The sequence below is a fragment of the Narcine bancroftii genome, chromosome 7 (assembly GCF_036971445.1).
Source record: "Narcine bancroftii isolate sNarBan1 chromosome 7, sNarBan1.hap1, whole genome shotgun sequence".
NCBI classification, from domain to species: Eukaryota; Metazoa; Chordata; class Chondrichthyes; order Torpediniformes; family Narcinidae; genus Narcine; species Narcine bancroftii.
This window is the reverse complement of record NC_091475.1, coordinates 206,765,383-206,780,745: the sequence shown is the minus strand read 5'-3', so window position 1 is coordinate 206,780,745 and position 15,363 is coordinate 206,765,383. Positions and strand designations below refer to the sequence as shown.

The following is a 15,363-nucleotide window of genomic DNA, read 5'->3' as shown; positions in this document are numbered from 1 at the left end:
CTAGGCTTTTTCCACTGAGGTTCGGTGAGATACAAATCAGAGGACATAGGTTTAGAGTGAAAGGGGAGAAGTTGAGGAGGAACCTCTCTTTACATAGAAACTGCTGAAGAAGTGAACACGGGCTAAATTTGAAGAAGAATTTGGACAGGCATGATAGGATAGCAAATGGGTGCAGGTCAGAGGGACATCAGAATAATAATATGGCATAGACTAGAAGGGCCTGTTTCTTATGCTGTAATGTTCTATAGATCTATTAATACTAAGTGTTGGAAGATGGCATTAATAACAGATAGTTCCCCGCTGGTTAGTGTGGATGTTGTGGGCCAAATGGCCATTTTCCATGCTGTATGAATTTATAATTCCAATTCAAATCAATAAAACTTTCCATATACTTCTGCACAATTTTGCAGTGACATGGTTGGTTCCAACTCATTGATTACTAGGAGTCACTGGAACAAATGCTCTTATTTTGTATTGGCCTCAGAAAACACAATGGAGGCAATGATGAAATTGAGAAAAGTCTATCCAATGATTGGCTAGTCAATAATGAAGGGATACATATAGAAGCTTGTGATCAGCAAGGTAAAACGTTAGAGGGAACAGAGGAAGAATGTCAATTAGAACATGGAATGATCTATCATCACATTTCTTACCAGAAAAACACCAGAACTGCAAAAGCTTGAATAATGGGCATATAAAAAGCTGGAGGGACTCAGAAGTTGAACAGCATCTGTGGACAGAAATGGTCAGTAAATGTTTTGGGGCAGGGGTCTTCATCAAAACTAAAGTCGGAAGGGGTGATATCAAGATATAAACAGTTAGGGGAAACAAAAAGCTGCAGAGGAGCTACAAGGTGATAGGGTGTTGGACAGACAGGTGGGAGAAACAGGGAGAGGGAGAGACCACTGGGAGGGGAGGATGAGAGAGAAAATTAAGATGTGAACCAAGTAGAGGTGGGAGTTGCCTAAAATTAGAAAAAAAAACATTGTTTTGAATCGTCTTCAAATTCTTTTCTTTTCAAAACGGAAGATAATATTTTGAAGACAAATTGAAACTGCAGATGCTGGAATTGTGAGCAGCAAACAATCTGCTAGAGGAGTGAAACTCAGAAGTCTGGAGATGCAGTGATTGAAGTAAAAACACAATGCTGGAGGAACTCAGCAGGTCAAACAACGCACTTTATAATCTGCTGAAGGAAAAAAGACAGCAATAATGGGAGAAAAAGAGTGATCCACATTTTGAGCCAGATCCTTTTATAAACCATTCAATCAGTTTTGGTCTGGGGTTCTGGCCTAAACCGTTCAACCAACTCAATTCCCCCAGCAGATTGTGGTCAGGTGACTGAATAGGCTGCAGACATTGTGATTGTAGTAAAAATACCAGAACGCTGGAGGAAGTCAGCTGGTCTTTTCAGCATTGATAGAAGACAAAGATATATTGCCGACGTTTCAGGCCTGAGCCCTTCTTCAAGGGAAAAAAATATCAGAAAAGGCAGAAGTAGGATATATCAAAAAGTCTCAGAATTCAAACAATGGGGGAGGAATCCAGACCAACAAAAGGGATTAATTGGACATAAGGGACTAGGTAGAATTGATCAAATCTGTGCAAAAGGAGGCAGGGAATGGAAAAATGATGGGGGAAGCAAGTTGTTGGGGGAGGGGGGGTGTTTCAACAAAAGCCAGAGAAGTCGATATTAATGCCATCCAGTTGAAGGGTGCCCAGTTGGATGTTGAGGTATTGTTCACCTAATTTATGGTGGTGTCAGTCTGGCAGTATATGAGACCATGAACAGACATGTCAGCAAGAAAATAGGAATGGAGAATTGAAATGGGTGGCCACTGAGAGATCCATGCTATCAGCGGACAGATAGGAGGTGCAGATATGAGTGAACCAACCATGTAACTGCAAAATTGTGCTGAAGTATATAGGAAGTTTTATTGATTTGAATTGGAATTATAAATCATACAGCATGGAAAATGGCCATTTGGGGGGGAGGAGTCACGTGATGGAGTAGTGGCCGGACGGTGAACTCCAGCCCTCTCCAGAAAAGTCGGGAAAAACAAGAGAAAACACAAAGGCACAGAAATAAAAGTTACAGAAAAGTGAGTATAAAGGTGGAAAGAAGATGGCAACAAAAAAAGAAAAGTCGAAAGCAACGGTAAGAAGAGAGGAAGAGAAGACAAAGGAGGAAAAAGGTGAAGGCCTTACCTGTCCGAAGAGGCCCGCTGCGGAGAGAGAAACCCGCTCCCTCAGGTCGGTAAATAATGGACTACAAAAATGGCTCGCAGAGCCGAACAAAAGTGCGCAACCGCGCATGCGCGAAGTTTCGCGCATGCGCGATGCGAATGAAAAAAAACACACCGACGGGAGGGGGGACCAGCTGGGGAGTCGATCTCCACAGCCGGCAACGACAGCTGCAGAACACCTGCAGCAAGAAGAGACCACAGAAGACAATAGAAACAAGATAGAAGAGGAGGAAAGGGCAACAAAGAAACAACAGATGGTCAACCCAGAGGAAGAAGAAGAGGAAGAGTATGGTGAAATAGAAGAAGAAAAGAGAGGCAAGGTAAAGGATATACTTGCTCTTATTAGAGGATACATGGAATCATTTAAAGAATGGCAAACACAGGAATTTAAGGATTTAAGAAAAAGAATAAACAACACAGAGGAGAAAATAATTAAAATGGAGATGACCTTAACAGAAATGGGAAAAAAAATGGACAAGATGGAAGAGCGGGCAGTAGCAGCAGAAATGGAGGTAGAAGACTTAAAAAAGAAATTGGAGAAATCTAATAAAAAAACTAAAGAGACACAAGAACTACTAGCTCAAAAAATAGATACAATGGAAAACCATAACAGAAGAAATAACATAAAGATAGTGGGCCTTAAGGAAGATGAAGAAGGCAAGAATATGAGGGAGTTTATAAAAGAGTGGATCCCTAAGACCCTAGGATGTCCAGAACTACAGCATGAAATGGAAATAGAAAGGGCACATAGAGTATTGGCCTCTAAACCACAACCACAACAAAAACCAAGATCTATTGTAGTAAAATTCCTAAGATATACTACAAGAGAAAAGGTACTGGAGAAGACAATGGAAAAAGTAAGAGAGGGCAACAAACCACTGGAGTATAAAGGGCAAAAAATCTTCATTTATCCAGATATAAGTTTTGAACTCCTAAAGAAGAGAAAAGAGTTCAATATTGCAAAGGCGATTTTATGGAAGAAAGGGTATAAATTTATACTAAAGCATCCAGCGGTATTGAAAATATTTATTCCAGGACAGCAAAACAGACTATTCTCGGATCCAGAAGAAGCACGAAAATTTGCAGAACAATTACAAAAATAGACTGAGGGAGGAAGACGGGTAATGAGAGTTAAAATGATCACGACTGATATGTATGTGGGTAAAGACAAAAATAGACTGAGGGATGAAGACGGGTAATGAGAGTAAAAATGATCACGATTGATATGTATGCAGGTAAAGAGGTATAAGAGTGAATAGAGACAATGAGCATACATGAATGTATCTGTACTTAGAGGAAAATATAGATAGTATAGACAAGAATTAATAAGGGAAGGTAATGGAATAGAGAGAATAAGGAGGGAATTAAAAGAGGGACCTTTGTGACATATGAAAAGTGAAATCTTTTCTGGGGGAGGCGGGGTGGGGGGAAATAGCGGTCACTGCACAATCAGTTGACGCTTGCGAGTGGATTCGCAAATCCAAATGGAGAGGGGAGATGTGGTTGTCCGACAAGGGATAAAGGACAACTCAGGAGGTGAAGGGGAGATTGGGGATAAATAAGATAGAAATAGGAGAATAAGGAAAATGTTAGATGTTGTAGGAATGTTGTCTTATAAAGAGTTGAAAATAAGAAAACAGAAATGGAAAAGGAGGAAAGGTAATGATGGAAAAACGGAAAGAGAAGATAAACAAAATATAAAAGGGCTACGCTGAACTATATGTCTTTAAATATTAATGGAATACATAACCAAATTAAAAGGAAGAAACTACCAAATTTAAATGAATAAATGTATTCCATTAGAAAAAAATAACATATTGGTTAAGAAATAATATTGAAATATTCGAACAAGTATAGGAGCCTTACATTAAATACAATAGCGAAAACCTACCGGGGACAAACATTACCTAAGTTGATGGAAGGAGAAGGAAAGAAAAGAATGGACTCAGTAGAATTTCTGGTGTAATTTTGTTGAATGACAACATTGTCTGACTGGATTAATGCAACCTAGATTGTATACCTAAAATGGATGAGAGGGGGGAGTGGGGGGGGTGGTTTGGGAGGAAAGGGGGGGGGGGAGAAAAAGTCACTGTATATGTGTGAAAAGAAATAGTGTATATCATGGCTAATGTGATTTATGGTGTGAAAAATAAAAAAAAAAAAAAAAAAAAAAAAAAAAAAAAATGGCCATTTGGCCCACAACACCCCAGTGTGCGTCCAGTATCTCCGATGTAGAGGAGACCACAGCGGGAGTACTGGATGCAGTAGATGAAATGTTGTTTCACTTGGAAGGACTGTTTGGGGTCCTGAATATTTTGGTTCTGAGGGAGGAGGTACAAGAGGAGCATCTCCTGCGGTCACAGGGGTAGGTTCCAAGGGGATGATTGATGGGGAGGGAGGAGTGGACAAGGGAGTCATGGATAGAGTGGTCCCTGCAGAAGCCGGAGAAGGGATCATGTAGTAGGTGGCAGAAATGGCAGGTGATGATGTGTTGGATGCAGAGACTGGTGGGGTGGTAGGTGAGAACAAGAGTCGTCGTGTCCTTGTTGCGCATGAGAGCGGAGGGGGCCAGGGGGCAGATGTGCGGGTAATGGAGGATATGCGGGTGAGGGCTGAGTTTTTAAAAAAAATTTTTATTTTTCACACCATAAACCACATTGTATATATTTGAAAAGGAAAATGTATGTATCATGGTCAGTGTCATTTTCTCCCCCCCCCCTCCTCCCATCTCACCCTCCCTACCTCCCCCCCATCCATTTAAAGTACAAAATCTAAGATACATTAAACCAGTCAAACAATGTCAATTCTATAAAAATAAACAAGAAATTCCACTGAGTCAATTCTTTTCATTTCCTTCTCCTTTCGTTAATTTAGGTAGTGAATGTCCCCGGTAGGTTTTCTCTATTGTGTTTCATGTATGGCTCCCATATTTGTTCAAATATTTCAATATTATTTCTTAAACTATATGTTATTTTTTCTAATGGAATACATTTATTCATTTCTATATACCATTGTTGTATTTTCAAATTATCTTCCAATTTCCAGGTTGACATAATACATTTTTTTGCTACGGCTAGAGCTATCTTAACAAATCTTTTTTGTGCATCCTCCAAATCAATTCCAAATTCTTTGTTTTTTATGTTACTTAGGAGGAAGATCTCTGGGTTTTTTGGTATATTGTTTTCTGTAATTTTACTTAATATCTGGTTTAGATCTTCCCAAAATTTTTCTACTTTCTCACATGTCCAGATTGCTGGGTGAGGGCTGAGTTGATGGTGGTAGAAGGAAAGCCACGTTGTTTGAAAAAGGAGAACAGCTCTGATGATCTGACGTGGATGTCCTCATCCTGGGTGCAGATGTGACAGAGACGGAAGAATTGAGAGAATGGAATGGAATCGTCGAGGTAGCTGTGGGAGTTGGTGGGTTTATAGAAGATGTCCGTCGAGAATTTATCCCTTGAGATGGAGACAGGGAGGCCGAGGAAAGGGAGATTATTGCTAGAGATGGACCAAATAAATTTGAGATCAGGGTGGAAGTTGGCAGCAAAGTGGATGAAATTAACAAGCTCATCACGGGAACATGAGGCAGCACCAAAGTAGACATCGATGTAGCGGAGGAAGAGTTGAGGGGCCTCGCCTGCATAGGATTGCAGCAGGGATTGCTCCACATAGCCACAAAAAGGCAGGCATAGCTGGGGCCCATGCAGGTACCTATGGCTACCCCTTTAACCTGGAGAAAGTGCGATGAGTCAAAGGAGATATGAAGGTGAAGTCAAGTTCCGCCTGCTGGAAAGGGACTGATTGGTTCTAACTACATTGGCAGCACGATTGGTGTAGCGGTTAGCACAACCCCTTTACAGCGGTCAGGACCAGTGTTCGAATCCCGCGCTATCTTTAAGGAGTTTATACGTTCTCTCCATATCTGCGTGTGTTTTCCCTGGGGGGTTCTGGTTTCCTCCTACCGTTCGAAATGTAGCGGGGTGTAGATTAATTGTGTGCAATTTGGAGGCACGGTCTCAAGGGCCAAAATGGCCTGTTACAGGGCTAAATGTCCAAATTTTAAAAAAATTAAATTTAAATTTACATCACTAGGTGTTTTTATGCCGCTCCACCGCTTCGAGGCTGGCTCCATCTGTGGAGAAAAATTTGAACTTACTTTTTTTAAATGGAGTAGCCCTAAGAGGCTGTTCCTACGCCACCTTTATGAAGAGTGGTGCCTCATAGCGTCCTCCAGAATATATGGAGGCAGGCGAATGGTGCAGTAGTGCCACATGTCGCCGTGAGGTCTAACATGCGCGCCTGAGCAATGGCCATATTCGTTCCCCGTAAAGCTGGAACTGCTTTGGGAAATGCAGAACGGTTCCAACTGCATGGGGAATTATGGGTAACAAAGACTGCCATTGATCCTTCTTCCACCTCTCCTGCCTGACACTGGAGAGCATGAGCATGGCTCTTCGCTCCCCTCTTGCATCCATCAGACTCCCCAGCCCTGCTTCTCCATCTCCACTCCTCAGCATCTGTCTCCCCTTCCTCCCAGGCGATGGAGCTCAGCACCCAGGTCCCTTACACTCTTCAGACCAGACTCCCTTCATTCCCCTTCACCTTGGCCATCCATTCCCGCTCTCTGTGGCTACCCTCCTAATCCTCGGTCTCAGCGGCTTTGGTGAAGGAGCGAGGGGCAGAGGGGAATCCTGAAGAGGTCATTTTCGGTTGCCAGGAGGGAGCCCTAACCCCAGCACCCATCAATGTGGGAGTCCACATCCAGAATCCGCCATCTTTCTTTTTATAAAGGTAGGTAAATTGATGTAAAGGCAGAGAATATTTGCCTTCACATTTATTTTTTTTTCCTACTTAAAAGGCCTACTGTGAATGACGTCTTGTACACTATATACTTCAAATAATCCTTCACCCACTGTGTTTTCCAGGAGAAACCCCCTGGTTTTCAATGGTTGGGTAGATTTTATTTCTTTTGTTCTTTAAACTGTTGTTGTTTTCTGAATTAATTTGTACTTGCTCGTAGTGGGTGAATTATTTGCATTGAGTCATTTCCCTGTCCAACCTACCACTCAACTCGTTTGCTGATCGAATGATGCCACTTATCACAACGTAACTTTGCATTGCACCCGTGAGGTCAGTCAGGACTTCCCAAACAATTTATGCAGAACCCACCTCTCGCAACAATGGCATGACCATAAGGAAGTTCAGTTCCTTATGATCCAAAATCAGATTCTCCAAAATCCTCTTTGATCCAAATTTTTGAATAAATGAGAATATCTAAAGCAAATCAGAAATCCTCACTTATCCAAAACTTTTTCAGAGCTGAACTGACCTCACAGGTTGAAAAAAGTTCACCCGCTCGTCCTCGTTTCAGTTAACTCCCTCCCCCCCACCCCCCTCTCTTTACTTTCCCTATTGACTTTTCTTTCCAACTCTCCATCACAAACTGTGTGCCACCGTCTCCCAGCTGCAAAGCGGAAGAATCCCTTGCCCCGGCGTCATCAAGGAAAGCGGCCTCCCCAGGCAGGAGCGGCTCAGTGGCATCCCCTCCCCTCCTATCTCCATTCATCCATCCCAACACCGACTCTAAACCTTCCCCTTGGCCTACTACCGTACACCTGACTCCTTGGTGGGTGGGTGGGTGTTTGGGTGTGCGTGCACGCGCGATAGGCCAAGGGGAGAATTCGGAGTCAGGGCGTCGGGAGCTCCAGTGGCCAGGAACCTGCCGACTCGCCAGTGACTGTTCCAGTAGCCTGGGAAGCTTCCCCAGGGATCAGAGGCAGGGGTGGTGGGTGTGCGCCGGGATCAGCAGCACCGTTTGGGAGGTCTCGGTGGTCAGCAACGGCAGTTGGGAGATCTCAGTGATTGGCGGTTGCCAGCATTTTTTTGGTAAGAATTAAACATTATTTTAATGCTCAAAAACCTTCCTTTGTTGTTTGTGGTTGTTTAAACACTTATAAGTGATGTGTTGTTGCTACTGGGCTTTTTTCTTAAATAGACCAGTTCTCTGAAAAAATGCTTATCCAACATAGGCCCAGTCCCGACCATCTCGGATAATCGGGAGTTGTACTTTAACTGTATTTTAGATAAACTCATGACACTTTCCAGAGAGCATAAATTTTACTGATAATCTGTGCCAACCAACTAGCTGGAGTGTTCACAGACCTTTACAATCTCTCACTGTTGTAGTTGGAGTTTCCCACCTGCTTCAAAGGGTATCAATCGTTCCGGTGCCCAAGAAAAGCAAAGTGAGCTGTTCCATGAGTATCACCCAGTAGCACTTGCATCTGCTTTGATGAAATGCTCTGAGAGGTTGCCCATGGCCAGAATTGACACAAAAAGCTGGAGAAACTCAGCTCAGTGTCCTTTATGTAGCAAAGGTAAAAATACATAACCAACACATCGGACTTGAGCCCTTCATCAAGGTATGAGAGAATGTTGGCAGGTGTCCAAACAAAAGATGGGGGGTGGAGGGAAAGGGGGGTGCCAAAGGCAGGAGATAATATGTGTAGAAAGGAGGGTGGGGACAGCAGCGATCAGGGGGAGGAGAGATGGCTAGGTGGGTAGAGGGGTAAGGGAGGGGAGAACTAGAAAGACTGGAAAGGGAAGGAGAAAGAAAAGGCGAGAGAGTTTAGAAGAAAGCAGAGAAGTCAATGTTAATGCCATCTGGCCGGAGTGTGCCCAGACGGCAAATAAAGTGCTGTACCTCCAATCTGTAGGTGGTCAGGGTGGGATAGTACACAAGGCCATGGACAGACATGTGAGTGTGCGAGTGTAACATGTACCTAAGCCAAGACCTGGAGGCACTGCAATTCGCCCATCGCCAGAATTGTACCACAGCAGATGCAATCTCACTGGCTCTCCATCCAACCTTGGAACATCTGGATAACAGCACGATCAGGCTGCATTTCGCTGATTATAGCTTTTAACACCATTGGCGGCATGGTTAGCACAATGCTGTGACATCGCCAGAGATCGGAACCACACTGTCTGTAAGGAATTTGTACGTACTCCCCGTGTCTGTGTGGGTTTTCCCTGGGGGCTCCAGTTTCTTCCCACCACTCAAAACATTTCGGGGGTTGTAGGTTAATTGGGTGTAAATGGGGGGTATGGGCTTGTGGGCCGAAATGGCCTGTTACTGTGCCGGATGTCTAAATTAAAAAATTTAACCCATCATCTCCTCGGTACTGGTCAGTTAGTTTCAAAACTTGGGCCTGTCCAGCTACTGGATCCTTGACTTTCTCATTGGAAGACCAGTCAGTGCATCTCCTCCTCACTGACAATTAACACAGGCGCACCTCAAGAATGCATACTTAGCTCACTGCTCTACTCTCTCTATACCAATGTCTGTGAAGCTAGGCGCAATTTAAATGCCATCTACAAATTTGTCAATAACACCATGGTTGTCAGCAGAATCACAGATGGCAATGAGGATGCGTACAGTAGTGAAATAGATCAACTAATTGAGGGGTGTCGCAACAACAACTTTGTACCCAATGTCAGTAAAACTAAGAAAATGATTATGGACGTCAGGAAGGGGATCCCAGGAGAACACAAACCAATCCTCATTAAGGAGTTAAACTTCCTGGGCGTCAACATCTCTGAAGACTGATCATGGGTCCATCCTCTCAATGCAATCATGAAGAAGGCACGTCAACAGCTATATTTTGTCAAAAGTTTGACAAGATTTGTTATTTCTCTAAAGCCTCTTGCAAATTTCTACAGGTGTACAGTGGAGATATCGCCTCAAACCATGCATCTTGGCGCCTCACAGTTCGGCGGGAAGCAACCTCCTTTGAAGAAGACCGCAGAGCCCACCTCACTGACAAAAGACAAAGGAGGAAAAACCTAACACCCAACCCCAACCAAGCAATCTTCCCCTGCAACCGCTGCAACCGTGTCTGCCTGTCCTGCAACGGACTTGTCAGCCACAAACGAGCCTGCACTGACGTGGACATTTACCCCCTCCATAAATCTTCGTCCGCGAAGCCAAGCCAAAGAGATGACAGTGGAGAGTATTCACTGTCTGGTATGTAGGTGCACAGGACTGGAAAAGGTACAGAGAGTTGTGAACTCTGCCAGCACACCATCATAGGCATTAGTCTTTGCTCCATTGCAAACATCTACAAGAGGCTTTGTCTTAAGAAAGCAGCCTCTATCCTCAAGGACCCTCACTCTCCTCACACTATCTGTACTACCATCAGGAAGGAGATACAGAAGCTTGAAAAGGTACAAAAATGGCTTCTTCCCCTCTGCCAGATTTCTGAATAGACAATGAACTAATAGACACTATCTGACTTTTTCTCCATTTTTGTGGTAATTATTCATTTATTTTTAAACCCTGTATTTACGGAACTCTAATTTATAGTAATTTTTTTGCATTTTTGCACCCTTTCCTGCACAATCCCGCTGCTGCAAAACAACAAATTTCTCGACACATGTTCATGAAAATATACCAGATTCAGATTTTGATTCTAAGGTGAGAGGGGAAAGATACAAAAGGGACCCAAGGGGCACCTTTGGCCCTCAGTGGAACAAGATGCCAAGTGGACGGGGAGACGATTGCAAGGCTTAAAAGACAGTTACAGTAAAACCTATGTAATGTGGAACTCAAGCAAAAGCAAAAAAAATCATGGAAAATAAATAGACATTAGATGCAGAAGTTTAAAATTGACACAACTCGCCATTTGTTCGCCAATCCAGGCAACACACGATGTCAAGCAACTGGAATTTTCACTTATCTGGCATCCACCACTCCCCATATATGTCAGATACCAGGAGTTTTTTCTGTACATGGATAGCAAAGATTTAGAAGGATATGGAATAACATAAGGCACTATCTTGGTCGTCATGGACAGGCTGGGTCAAATAGCCCATTTCTAGAACCTCATCTAAAATTGACCAAGGACGACATGGAACAGAGACGCAATAGAGAAAAGTCTCTGGTCAAGGCAGCAGTCGAAGCTGCTTCACTGAATATATTTGAGGGACAGCAAGATAGATTTTTGCTTTGTATTGAATGTTGCAAGGATGAGGTTACCGTGCCAAAGTCAGCATGGTTTCCTTCAGGAAAAATCTTGCCTGAAGAATTTACAGCAATATTTTTTTTTAAGGAAACCACAGCTGGTTTTATAGGCAAAGGGACATGTAGTCAACATTTGAATTTTCAAAAGACCTCTGACGAGGTGCTGCACACGAGGCTACTTATTAACAGAAATTACAGAAAAAATAGTAGCATGGGGAGAGCATTGGCGGAGCAACAGGAAACAGTGGGAATAAAGGGATCCAATTCTGGCTGGCTACAGGTCACCAGTGGTTTTCCACAGGGGTCAGGATTGGAGCCACTTCTTTTTATGTGGGATGTTAATGATTTGGCTTGTGAAATAAATGGCTAAATTCACAGATGAGATGAAGATAGTGGAGGGGCAGGTAGCGATGATAAAATGGAGAGGCTGCAAAGAAGCGACAAATGAAATACAATGTTTGAAAGGCAGAAAGGTTGCTTCCCACAGTGGGAGAGTCTAGGACAAGAGGGCACAACTTCAGGATTAAAGAGCAGCCACTTAGAACAGAGAAGCAGAGAAATTTCTTTAGCCAGAGGATGATGTAGTTGCGGCAGGGCCAATTCTGTCATTTAAGAGGAGGCTCACGAGAGTGGGTAGGTGGAACTAGTGGAGTTTCACGTAAATCGATGCGGACTAGAAGGCCCGATATGGCCTGTTTCCGTACTGCAAATTGTTATATGGTGAACCTCTGGAATTTGCTACCACGGGTGGGTGTGGAGACAAAGTCATAGAGTGTATATAAGGCAGAAGTTGACAGGTTCTTGATTAGCCAGGGCATCAAATATTATGGGGAGAAGGCCGGGCAGTGGGAGTGCATGGGAAAATGGATCAGTTCATAAATGAATGGCAAGCTAGACTCTATAGGCTGAATAGCCTATTTCTGCTCTGACGTCTCATGGTTCTGTTTCAGCCAATCAAGTCAACCCACAGGACCACAAATGTGGCAGGGAGGATCACTGGAGTCTCCCACACCACCCCCACCCCCCCCCCCCCCCGCCAAATCAACTTGACCTACCAGAACCGTTGTCTGAAGAAAGTGCGCAAAATCATTGAGGAACCCTTCCTCCTTGCACACAGCATCTTTTAGCTCCTCCAGTCGGGGAAGAGATACAGGAGGATCAGAGCCAGCACCACCAGGCTGAGGAACAGCTTTTTCCCCAGAGGCAGTGAGAATGGTGAACGACCAACGAAACTGTTCACACTAATCACCCGAGACCCTCATATTTATGAAGCAATATTTATTTGTATATATGAATATTTGTGCTGCATATGTATTGTTTGTATATGTGTTATGTCTGGTTGTTTGTCTGCATGTTTTGCACTGACCATGCGGTTTTGTCAGATTGTACTTGTACAATCAGATGATAATAATTTTGACTAATATAACTACGAGACAATCTGGCTATTGTAGTAACCATCAGCTTGAGCTGTGTCCTTATTCATTCTAGCCTCTGATCAGTTTCACCTGTGCACTTGACCTTGCAACTTATCGCCAATGGATCTACAATCTCCAATGGGTGGAGTTGTTCAAGTGAACCGGTACGGACTTGAAGAGCCGACATGACCTGTTTCCGTGCTGTAAACGGTTATATGGTTATATGGTTGTGTCTCTAACTTAAGGAGCAATGAAAGATTAACAATAAATTCAGTCTTGCCAACATCATTAGCTGAATGTGGATGGAAAAAAATGTACCACTCCTTCCAATATTCACAATACAGTCTGCAGTAAAAACACAAATGCTGGAGAAACTCAGCAGGTCAAACAGTGTACTTTATATAGCAAAGATTAAGATACATAAATGATGTTTCAGGCTTGAGTCCTCCATCAAGCTATGGAAAAATGTCAGCAGGTGTCGAGAAAGCAGACCCTTTGGAAAGCAGAGAGGGAAGTAGAGGGGAAGATGTGTCTGGTAATGGGATCCTGTTGTGCCAAAATTCCAGAGGATGATGTGTTGGACGCAGAGACTGGTGGGGTGGTAAGGACAAGGGGAATCCTGTTTGCCTTCCTTAGGAATCGTCACTCATCCCTGCCCACCAATTGCCTCCACAACACTTTTCCGTGACCGCAGGAGGTGCCACACTTGAACCTCACCACGGTCCATGGCCCAAAACATTGATTTACTGGATCTGATGCTCCCTCTGTGGCCTTCTCTACATCACAGAGACTGGGAAATCGCTTCGCTAAGCACCTTCACTGTCCGCATCAGCAACCGGGACCACCTAGTGGCCAACCATTTCAGTTCTGTGTACCACTCCCATACTTACATGCCCGTCCATGGACTTGTGTTCGATCCCACGAAGACCAGCTGTAAATTGAAGGAACACCTGATTTTCCATCTGGGCACTCTCCAGCTGGATGGCATTAACATCAACTTCTCTGGTTTCTGCTAACCTACTCCCTTCTCTCTCCCTTCGCTTCCCTCAGCTCTCCAACCATTCCCTCTCTATTCACCCAGCCATCCCTCCTCCCCCATGCTGCTGTGCTCTTCTTCCACCTATTACCTCCTGCCTTTGCTCCTCCACCCCCCTCATCTTTTTGTTCGATGCCAGCCAACATTTTTCCATACCCTGAAATATTAGTTATGTATCTTTACCTTTGCAATAGAAAGCATCGAGTCCACGCTGCTGAAGATCCAGCTGCGCTGGGTGGGTCACGTCTCCAGAATGGAGGACCATCGCCCTCCCAAGATCGTGTTATATGGCGAGCTCTCCACTGGCCACCGTGACAGAGGTGCACCAAAGAAGAGGTACAAGGACTGCCTAAAGAAATCTCTTGGTGCCTGCCACATTGACCACCGCCAGTGGGCTGATATCGCCTCAAACCGTGCATCTTGGCGCCTCACAGTTCGGCGGGCAGCAACCTCCTTTGAAGAAGACCGCAGAGCCCACCTCACTGACAAAAGGCAAAGGAGGAAAAACCCAACACCCAACCAACCAATTTTCCCCTGCAACCGCTGCAACCGTGTCTGCCTGTCCCGCATCGGACTTGTCAGCCACAAACGAGCCTGCAGCTGATGTGGACATTTACCCCCTCCATAAATCTTCGTCCGCGAAGCCAAGCCAAAGAAAGAAGAGAAAGAACACTACTTGACATGGTGAGTTTCTCCAGCATTGTGTTTTACTTCAACCATAGTGCCTGTAGACCTGCGTGTTTTACTCACAAAACAAGGTATGCATCACTGAATGTCTGCGATACGTTCAGTTAAATTGGGCATTTTGCAATGTGGACAGTGCAAACACCATATTATATGCTTGGCAAAGCTATGTGGGATACTGAAGTGTACCTATAAACTTTTTATTTGTAAGTGGGGACCAGCATGGGGACCGACACGGGGCTGCAGGCAGAGAGCCAGTTAGAGGGATCAGTGTGGGAACTAATACAGTGCACTGGTGAGAGGGTGGGGAGTGGGATTAGTTGGGACTGACACAGGACAGAGGGGAGAGAGCAGGGCAGTTTGATCAGTTTGGGTATACAGTTTCCTATAGCTAGTGATCGCTTTTTCTAAATTGCTGTGGACTTGCTCACGGTAAATGAATAATTATGGGACCACAAGCATATATACGGTCAGACGCTGCCCAAATGGACGTTAAGCATTAAAGAAAACAGTGTCTTCAGAAGTCATGGGAAATCAGTTATATTAATGTTGTGGAGGAGAATATATTTTTCCCAGCATCTCATTAAAGTTCATCTGCAGGTGCAGACCCCTGGAGAATAATCACGAATCTATCAGCAGTGGATCACCGAGTTCCTCACCAATCTAAATTAAAACGAGCAAGATTTCACGAGCTGCAAATGGACCTGTGAACTATAGAGCCATAAAGGAAGACGATAGCAGGATATAGAAACATTTAGAGAGAAAGAAAGTTATTAATATTTCTACAGGTCCATCCAGTTCCCAAGACTTTTTTTGTTTAACTTCTGAAATACAATAAAACCGTCTAAATGGTTCCACATATTGAAATACGAGATGCATGTATTTGTGATTGAAGGCTTTTAGTAAAACCATTTATGTGTGATTACTAATCAATGATTGAGATGTAGCCAAATGACAGGGT

The 15,363-nt window shown here is 43.9% G+C and overlaps 1 protein-coding gene across 9 annotated transcripts in view; it reads right to left on the bottom strand.

Moving 5' to 3' along the window:
• The window catches only part of pak1 (p21 protein (Cdc42/Rac)-activated kinase 1), a 259,729-nt gene that overhangs the window by 88,752 nt on the left and 155,614 nt on the right, over window positions 1-15,363 (bottom strand). Inside the window, exon 1 of one of the 9 annotated variants that reach the window (XM_069892086.1) lies at window positions 6,330-6,348. The exons of 7 other annotated variants lie outside the window; for them this stretch is intronic. The gene's annotated coding sequence lies outside the window, so the exon portion shown is untranslated. Of the gene's footprint in view, window positions 1-653; window positions 699-6,329; window positions 6,349-15,363 lie in introns of those variants that run through there. One more of the 9 variants, XM_069892085.1, reaches the window with a different exon arrangement.